The following is a 9,054-nucleotide window of genomic DNA, read 5'->3' as shown; positions in this document are numbered from 1 at the left end:
CTCTCTTACAGGACTTGATAGTGTTGCTGTAGCTCGCCGATTTAATCGTGTTGTCGTAAATCGCCATTTGGACTTGATGGCTTTGCCGTAACTCGCTGGTGGGACTTTAATGGCTTTGCCGTAACTCATCTTTAGCTTACTTTGTGGGGGTAATTGAAAAAAACCCACCCTAATATCTGTGGGGGGTAACTTGCCTTTTCTTTAACTCACCTTTTTTTAACTTGCCTTTTTTTTCACTCGCCTTTTTTTTAACTCGCCTTTTTTTAACTCGCCTAGTTAACCAGTTACCACTGTGTCCAGTATTTGTTGACTTAATTGTAGTCCACATTATCATAATTATATATTATGAGTTCTACTGTGGTAAAACATGTTCCAAATTAACAGTGATGGCTAGTGGCTACCAGCTAGTTAGTCCACTAAACCTAATTGATAGGTAGGCGTAGGCCGTAACAGCCATATGTTGACAATGTCTTTTTCTGTCAATAGTTGTCCCTCGAAGTTAAATTCGCTTGATTTTTAGTTGAAGTGCCGACATTCTATATGGCACAGGTGATTGCTATGGAGCATTTACCTGTCTCTTGCTTAAGCTTGTTGCTGCAGGTGGTTCCTTCCAATAAGTTCATATTTCATCTGTAAAGAAAAATAACCAAAATATCAATTAAAATATTTAGATTTTAATATTGAACAACCTACAGATCCCCAAAAGTGACATAGAAAGAAAAAATATCTTTGGGCCTGAATTAGTAGCACGGGCCTGACCAGGGTTGTCACCAGGACCCAAATGGTACTGGTTAAAATATTGAAGGCAAAGCGTAGCGAGCGAAGCTCTCGCGCCTCGCACTTTCTTTTTAGTTGAACGCTAGGGATCGGGGAATAGGCTTTGCGGGTACCACCCCCCTAAAAAAAAATTTTCTTCCTCTTTTTATGATGAAATATCATTATCTACTTCCGAAATGTAAAAAAAAAATTGAAAAAAAACCCAATTTAGTGAGTGCCAGACGCCCAGTCCAGCGTGGTGACAACCCTGGGCCTGACTATAAATAAGGGCCCATGCTACTAAGTCAGATACTATCTTGGGGCTTGAAGTTACTATCTTGGGGCCTGAGTTACTAAGTCAGGCCTATGGCCTAATCCTTTCATCAACCAATATAGCAGTTACTCATGGACTGTCTTTTGGAACTTGAAGGAGAGCAATAAATAGCTCTTCATGAGCCTTCAAGGAGAGCTGTTTCACATAAAGATTAAAATCAAACATCACTCTCCTATATCAGATTTAAGGGGTACTACACCCTGGCCAATTTGGTGCCTAATTTTGCATTTTTCTCAAAAATTATAGCACATTTGATACAAGTAAGATATGTATATTATAGGGGCAAGGAGTACAACTACTGCACTGAAAATTCAGCAACTCAAGGCAAGTAGTTATTGATTTATTGATCAAATACTGGTTTTCCCTCATTTTTGACTGTAACTCCACAACTGTTGTTTGTGCTGAAATAAAATTTCCAGTGCAGTAGTTGTAGTCCTTGCCCCTATAATATACATATCTTACTTGTCACAAATGCACTATAATTTTTGAGAAAAATGCAAAAATAGGCACAAAATTGGGCAGGGGTGTAGTACCCCCTTAAGGAGAGAAGTAGAGAGCAATGCTCTCACTCTCCTCAAAAGGCAGTCCCTTATGGCAAGCCACATCATTCATAAATGCGAGTTTTGCCCGCTATACTGGTCGAGGAGCCCGCTATACTGGTCGAGGAGCACGCTATACTGGTCGAGGAGCACGCTATACTGGTCGAGCAGCACGCTATACTGGTCGAGCAGCACGCTATACTGGTCGAGTTTCACCACGCTCTACTGGTCGAGTTGCACCACGCCGAACGGCGAGGTTCACATCGCCGAACGGCGAGCTTTCACCACGCCGAACGGCGCGAGTTTTTCTGACGCCGATCTAAAATATTCACGTAGTATAATAATAATAGGCCTACACGTAGTATAATAATGTTTAAAAACAATTTTGCAATATGAAGGCAATATCGTGTTTTACAACCCACTGTTTTTGGCTCCAAAGTTGGACTCACTAGCTTACTGAAAATTGGTCGCTCTATGAAAAATGACAGGCCCTACATGTATATATCAGGTGTTGCCCTTTGAAAATGTGACTGAAGTTCTGTTTAATGTGTAAAAATGGAAAATAAATTGGAAATATCATAAATGAAATGAAAGAAAAATTGTGCTGTGTTTTATTTTAAAGGTTCTGATCTCTTTTCTTTTTCGTATTAGGCCTATAAATTAACGTAAAAATGTTCCCGCTCTTTTCTAGTTACCGGTATTCCTCTTATCATTCTTGACCAGATAGCTCGTGATTTTTATTTATGTGGCCCTTTAAGTATTTCTTTACTTTGGTTTTAAGTGTAGGCCTATATAACATCATATACCGGTAATATCATCATATACATTTCACTTTTTTATGATTTTTCATTATTTTATTTTTAATTCTTAATTGTGGGCATCCTCTCTGATAATTATGGTCTAAATGTTTATTACACAATAAAATGTGCTTGTCAGGAATGTGCTTTGAATTATTGAAGGAAAACAATTTTTTTGGGAAAACTGGATATTTCTTTTTTGAAAAGAAAAATAGACTCTTTTAATTTTTGGATTAAAAAAAATAGGCGTAATAGGCCTACATATAGGCCTATTATGGGTCGGCCCTGCACATTGGGATCGGTCGGTGGAGTAGGCCCTACAAGTAGCCTACAACCAAACATTTTTTGTGGTCTTTGAATGCGGCTTTCCTTGTAATGCTGCAGTACTATCCGGGGAAACAAAGTAGGAAAATATATGAGACTAAAACCCATTGGGCGAGTTTCCCGACAGGAGTCTTATTAAGCCGTAGTCTTAAGGTGGCCTTGAGGCTACTAAGCCTAGCCCGCTCTCGAAGCCCGAGTCTTAACCTTAGCCGGATTTCTTCAACGCAAATTCAACCTAGTCTTAGTGGCCTTGTAGGCTTAACGCTTGACAACCTCGTCCCTTTCAACCAACGACTTAATTGTATAGGCTGTTGGAGGTAGATGTACATAAGCTGTGGTCCTCACGGTTTACCGTACTAACAAGGTTGCCGTCTCATTATCGCAATGTTCCCGGCAAAAAGACTAGCCTGGACCAGCGGTCTTGTGCTTGGGCTTATACCGCACACAACTTGATGCAAGAATATTGTGTCTGTTTTTGTGTGTTTTATGTAGGCTATTATTTTATTTCCACTTGACTTTTTATGAGTCCAACTTGTATGAATGATACGTCTATGCTTTATACTCGTGATTTTTTCTTTTTATCCCCAAAAGGGTAAAACTGTAAGCGCGAATATGTGATTCCCCTAAAAAGGAAAGCAACCAACGTGCTATCTACTGCTGATATCAGTAGTCTTCTCAGATCTCAAAATGAAGTTATTTGTTGGTACAATATTTATTATTTAAGTAGAAGATTTAGCAATATTATATGCATCTTATCCGTAAATTCAGTTTTAATACTGCATGCATTATTGTTTCGTGTCAAATATTTATATCTTTACCAATTTTGTCCTTCTTCTATTGTATTAAATTGATGTCCAACCTGGTATAATATAGGCACTCCAAAATAATATTGTAATAGGCCTACTTATGACAAGCCCGAGTACCACACTATTTTCAGCCTGGGATAGGGCCCGGTGGTATCATATAGGTCTTCATGATGATGATGATGATGATGATGATGATGATGATGATGATGATGAAAGAATTTTTTTTTAAAATTATATTCGTTGTTAAAAAAATCATCATTCAAAATGAGTAGGTCTTATGATAGCAACAGCTACTTGAAAAAATTCAACTAACTCAAATGAACACTAAAATAAAATGCTGAAATGTTCAACTAAATCGAACAATTACTTACCCACAGTGGCGTAACTAGACATTTTCATTTGGGGGTGGGTGGGGAAAGCGGGGCAAACATAATAAATGAGGGCAGGCATCGTTAATGCTGTTTGGGTTTGTAAGGTGTGGAGTGGGTCTGAGGAGTTATGGGATCTGCTTGGAATGTGTCCCCGGAACATTGGCATAGATTTCTTTTTGACATGGGGGGGGAGGTGCGATTGAAAAAAAAAAAAATGGTACAAATGCCATATTACAGCTATTAAAGCTGGCGACATATAGGCCAATGGTACAAAAGTGGGATAAATGCAATTTATTTAACTTTAAAAATAGAGTTTTTAAGGTTAAAATGACCAAATATGAGGTTAATTAATAACTCTCAGAAGTAGGCCTAATTTAGCTTTTTTTTCATGGGGGGGGCAAGAGATCCTCGCTTCCCCCCCTCTAGTTCTGCCACTGCTTACTCATGTTAATTGAAAGACCGTCAAAAATATGAAAGATAAACTTTGCGTTACAATTTAAATAATTTGTAAATTGAAATAGACCAAGGCTTACGACCTAAGACCTGCTCTGAGGCAGGGCCAAGAAAAGCCGCTGTAAGCCTGGTCTAACAGGCTTGCGTGAGACTACTGACTACAGAAGACTGATTTAGAGAAATGCAAATTTTACTGAAGCCTGGGGTTAATCCTACAAGCCTGGCCCACGGGCTAACGAAGCCTCGAGGCTATGGTAGCCGTGCTTGGGAAATACGTTTTCAGTTAAGCCTGGTCTTACGACCTCTTAAGCCTTGAGGCTAGACAAGCCAATTGCTAAGCCACCCGTCGAGAAATTCGCCCTTAGAGACTAAAACCATGGGCGGCACATCCCCATATACATGTGAGTACCCGAGGGGGGGGGCGGGTTTAAAGGGCAAAAGAGTGCCCACGAAAAATGAACAAATTTCAGAGAATACCGGTTGACACTTAACCCGATCTTCAATAAATAACATTAATAAATAACCTGACTGATTGAATTTGCAACTAACATTGAATTAGGGGTTCATTCATAGGATTTGGGCATGATCGCTAAACACTCGTATAAATCAACGATCATGCCCGAAATCCTATGAATGAACCCCGTTCATGCAACATTCTGAACATTGTTCAAGTAGCAATATACAAATAATACGTATGCCCCGGGCGCCACCCTTAGGGCCTATCATTTTCCCGTTTACGTGCACCGGTATAGAGCGACCAATTTTCAGTAAGCTAGGAGTCCAACTTTGGCGCCAAAAACAGTGGGTTGTTACAATATTGCAGACAAGTTTACCAAAATTGTTTTTAAACATTATTATAATCCTACATGTAGGCCTAGTATTTTTTCGTGAACTATAAGTATTTTAGATCGACGTCAGAAAAACTCGCCGTTCGGTGTTGTGAAACTCGCCGTTCGGCGTGGTGAAAACTTGCCGTTCGGCGTTGTGAAACTCGCCGTTCGGCGTGGTGAAACTCGACCAGTATGGCGTGCTGCTCGACCAGTATAGCGTGCTGCTCGACCAGTATAGCGTGCTCCTCGACCAGTATAGCGTGCTCCTCGACCAGCATAGCGGGCTCCTCGACCAGTATAGCGGGCAAAACTCGCATTTATGAATGATGTGGCTTGCCATAGTCCCTGGTTAATCATAGTACATGTACATACCAGCTTTTTGTTGTACCAGTACTGTTGAGTTCATCACTATACATTCTGATTAAAAGCCACCATCTCCTGAAAACAGTTGCTGCAACGTAACTGTACAGTTCACATCAAGTTGACATCACTGGTATCACCTAGTTGGGAAAATTCAAGAAACAAAATATTAAAATGGGCAAATGGAGAAACGTTTTACAAGAACAAACATGTTTCACTGTGCCTCCAGGTTTCTGAAATTGGGCTGCTCCATGCTGCAAGCCCCAGAGTTACATGGGAGGCCTAAGTACGGTACCAATTCAAAATATATTTTTGGAAATTGTTTTACCATTTATTTGCACACAAAAGTAAACTGCGGATTTACTTCGCACCTTTTAGATAAAAATTTGATCATTGCATCTGTGTGTGACTTGTATGGCATGCGAGTTGTGTTGGAGATCAATGGTGGTGCATCCGTAGTGTCACGTGCGTAGCACACGTATTGCAATTTGGCATTTTGCCCATTCATGCCTAAAGGCTAAACTATGATCAGCTCATCATCATGTGTGAGATGGGAGTCAGGACTAACTATAAAAAAATACAAATGTCAAATTCCGCTTTTTTCCGCCTTGTAAATTTTATGATAAAAATTTTCACAAAAAGCCTTAGGCCTCACGCCTTAATATTGGAGATTGTCAATTTTCTTTTTTAAGCTTTTTTCAGTTCATTTTTTTCTTTTTTTGGCAAAACTGCTTTTTCTGTGTTTCTTCCCAAATTTTGTGATTGTCCAAAAAAAAAATTCTGGTCGGGAGCAGGACTCATTGTGGTCTATTGTGGATTGCGTACAGAGCTGGCGCAGCACCTTTTTGGGTGGAAATTAAGTAAAATAAAGTCCCAACTCATGCTCGCGTAAATTCACATACATTGTAAGCGTGCGCCAGTCACACATTACGCACAAATAGCATTTGATTTAAGCATTGCTTGCGACCACCTGCATGGCAGTGCGTGCATGCCATTCTACATACACGTATATCAATACCATGTTGTTTCTTGTTACAAGCCTTATTTGTTCCACCTTATAAAAAAACGAACAAACTTACGGTGCCCTCAAAGATCATGTTGTCCGCCCGGCGTTGTCTGCGTCCGAATTTAAATGCATGAATGTCACTCTCCTCAAAAGGCAGTCCCTGGTTACTCATTGTACATACCAGCTTTTTGTTGCACCAGTAGTACTGTTGAGTTCATCACTATACATTCTCATTAAGCCACCATCTCCTGAAAGCAGTTGCTGCAACTGTACAGTTCACATCAAGTTGACATCAGTATCACCTAGTTGGGGAAATTAAAGAAATAATATCTTAAAATGGAGAAAAGTTTTACAAGAGGGGCCTCTAGACTTCTCGCGTAAATTCACATAATCATGCGCCAGTCCTGCATTACACAACTAGCGACCCGTAAAGCATTCATACACTCCTATCAAAGCAGCCAATCAGAAAAGTATGAAACATGCATTGATTGTGTATATTGTGCACTCTGCGTACTGCGGCAGTGTTTCATGCGTGTTCGTGTCACATAGGATTGATTCATTTTTCGGGCGGGTTTATATTTGGTTCTAATTTCCAACATTTTTAGTGATAATTTGTTATATAAAAAAAGTTAAAATCATGTGTTTTTTTCTTGTCGTGTATGACATCATTGACATGCGCTTATTTTGGGGGCGCCAGCCCCCCAGGGTAAAATCAGGGGGCAGCAAAATTGAAGGGGCTGCAAAAACAGGGGCGGCAAAAACAAAAACAAAGGGGTGGCAAAAAGAATTAATAAATAAAAAATGCAGAAAAATTTGATAAAGCATACAAATTTTTGAAAAAATGTTGCTATACATCAAAATGTGTTGCTTTTAGGGCGCTAGCACCTGAAATCTTTTTTTTTTTTTTTTGCTCTTCACTTTTTCAAACCGGAAAAAAAATGGGTCAACCTTTTTCGGGCTGTTGAGGAAGGCGGCAAAATTTAATTTTCTTCAGCCCCGGGGTTGGGGCGACCACGATGCGCCACTGTATGAAATAGATTAATAAACACATATTACTTAGGCCCTATTGCTCGAGAAATTAGGCAAAATAATGCACTTGCGCTGATGTCGATTCGTCTAATTTTGTCTCCCCCTTCGTGGCTCATGCATTATACGCACCAACATCAGCGCACATGCATTACTTTGTCTCCCCTTCGGGCTTGTGCATTATATGTGCAACATCAGCGCATATGCATTATTGTGTCTAATTTCTTGAGCAATAAGTAATACGCATTCATAATTACCTATAATTATTGCGCCCCAGGCCTTGCCGTTTGACTTTGAGGTGAGCGATCGCTCTCCCTCGCCACCGCTCGCCCCCCCCCCGCCCAAAATTTCTAGTGAGCGATTTTCCACTCGCCATGGACACTAAAATATTACTCGCTGCGAATCTCACAAAATCAGCCAGCGAATTAAGTGTTTAAAACGATTTAGAAAGGTACAAATATTAGTGCCTTTCGCGTGCATTTGAACGTGAATTTTAAAACCGAAACTCTATTTGATTATACCCCAATAAGTGTATTGTGAAAATTCAACCATTCGCGTACCATCATGCTAGCGAGGGATTAACCACTCGGCTTTAAAATCTAGACAGCAAGGCCTGGCGCTCAACTGCGTGCATGCCATATCAAATCAATTGTCATTGATACAGGTTGTTTATGACTGATGTTTTTTCGTGGCCTGATCCCGGGCCTGGCCTAGCCTACAATATAATATAAAAGAGTGAATCAGTCATGAGTCACGACACTGCTCTTGTTTACGGTGTAAAAGATGGCCTTATAAACCATGCACATTATACGGGAAAATAATTGAAATAACTTCAGCTTTTATACTTACATTGTTTACCACCAGTGCCACTGCACCGCACCGTGAATGCCGAGGCTGTGCATAGTCAGTGCATCCATGTCACTGTGGTCTGAGCGGGGTCTGTGGCGACGATCTTTTCTTCTCAAAATCAAGTTAAATATTGCGATCTGACGGTGTGCAATGGACTCAATATGTTACAAAACCACAAAAGTTTCACCATGATGACTAAAAATCGTGCAAAGTTGATTATTTTGGTTTAAAAATGGGAAAATTGTAGAAACTACTAATGGCGGACGCAACAGAAAAAAAATTTTAAACATCGGCTACCAAATTTGCTGGCAAAGAGGTTTATTCCCTGCATCGGTACTCAGCTGTTTGTTTTCAAGCTCGCTTTATGTATAGCGAACAAAAGCTACCCAAATCAGCCAAATGTTGGGCTTCAATCAGGGTTCCGTTTGTCTTTATATTCCCATGGTAGCATAATGAACGAAGAATGGGGCACAATAGAACCTGAAAGCAATGACGTAATCAAAATCTACTAAATATTCATATTTTAGCATTTTTCACTGCACCAATATTGGATTGCTGAACGATTCAGTCCTCACCATCAGCACAACCCGATGACCGTGCGTA

The 9,054-nt window shown here is 40.1% G+C and overlaps 1 long non-coding RNA gene across 1 annotated transcript; it reads right to left on the bottom strand.

Annotated features, from left to right (window-relative positions):
• Positions 1 to 279: 279 nt before the first annotated feature.
• On the bottom strand, positions 280 to 8,912 carry LOC140163977 (uncharacterized). Its single transcript, XR_011860449.1, has 4 exons — positions 8,452 to 8,912; positions 6,758 to 6,878; positions 5,583 to 5,710; positions 280 to 630 (listed from the first exon to the last, which is right to left on the bottom strand). It is a non-coding gene; the product is annotated as an uncharacterized lncRNA (long non-coding RNA).
• Between the last annotated feature and the right edge of the window lie 142 nt (positions 8,913 to 9,054).

Source organism: Amphiura filiformis, chromosome 11 (genome assembly GCF_039555335.1).
Source record: "Amphiura filiformis chromosome 11, Afil_fr2py, whole genome shotgun sequence".
In the NCBI taxonomy this organism is placed as follows: Eukaryota; Metazoa; Echinodermata; class Ophiuroidea; order Amphilepidida; family Amphiuridae; genus Amphiura; species Amphiura filiformis.
Note: the sequence above shows the minus strand (reverse complement) of the source record. Positions and strands in the feature narration are given on the sequence as shown.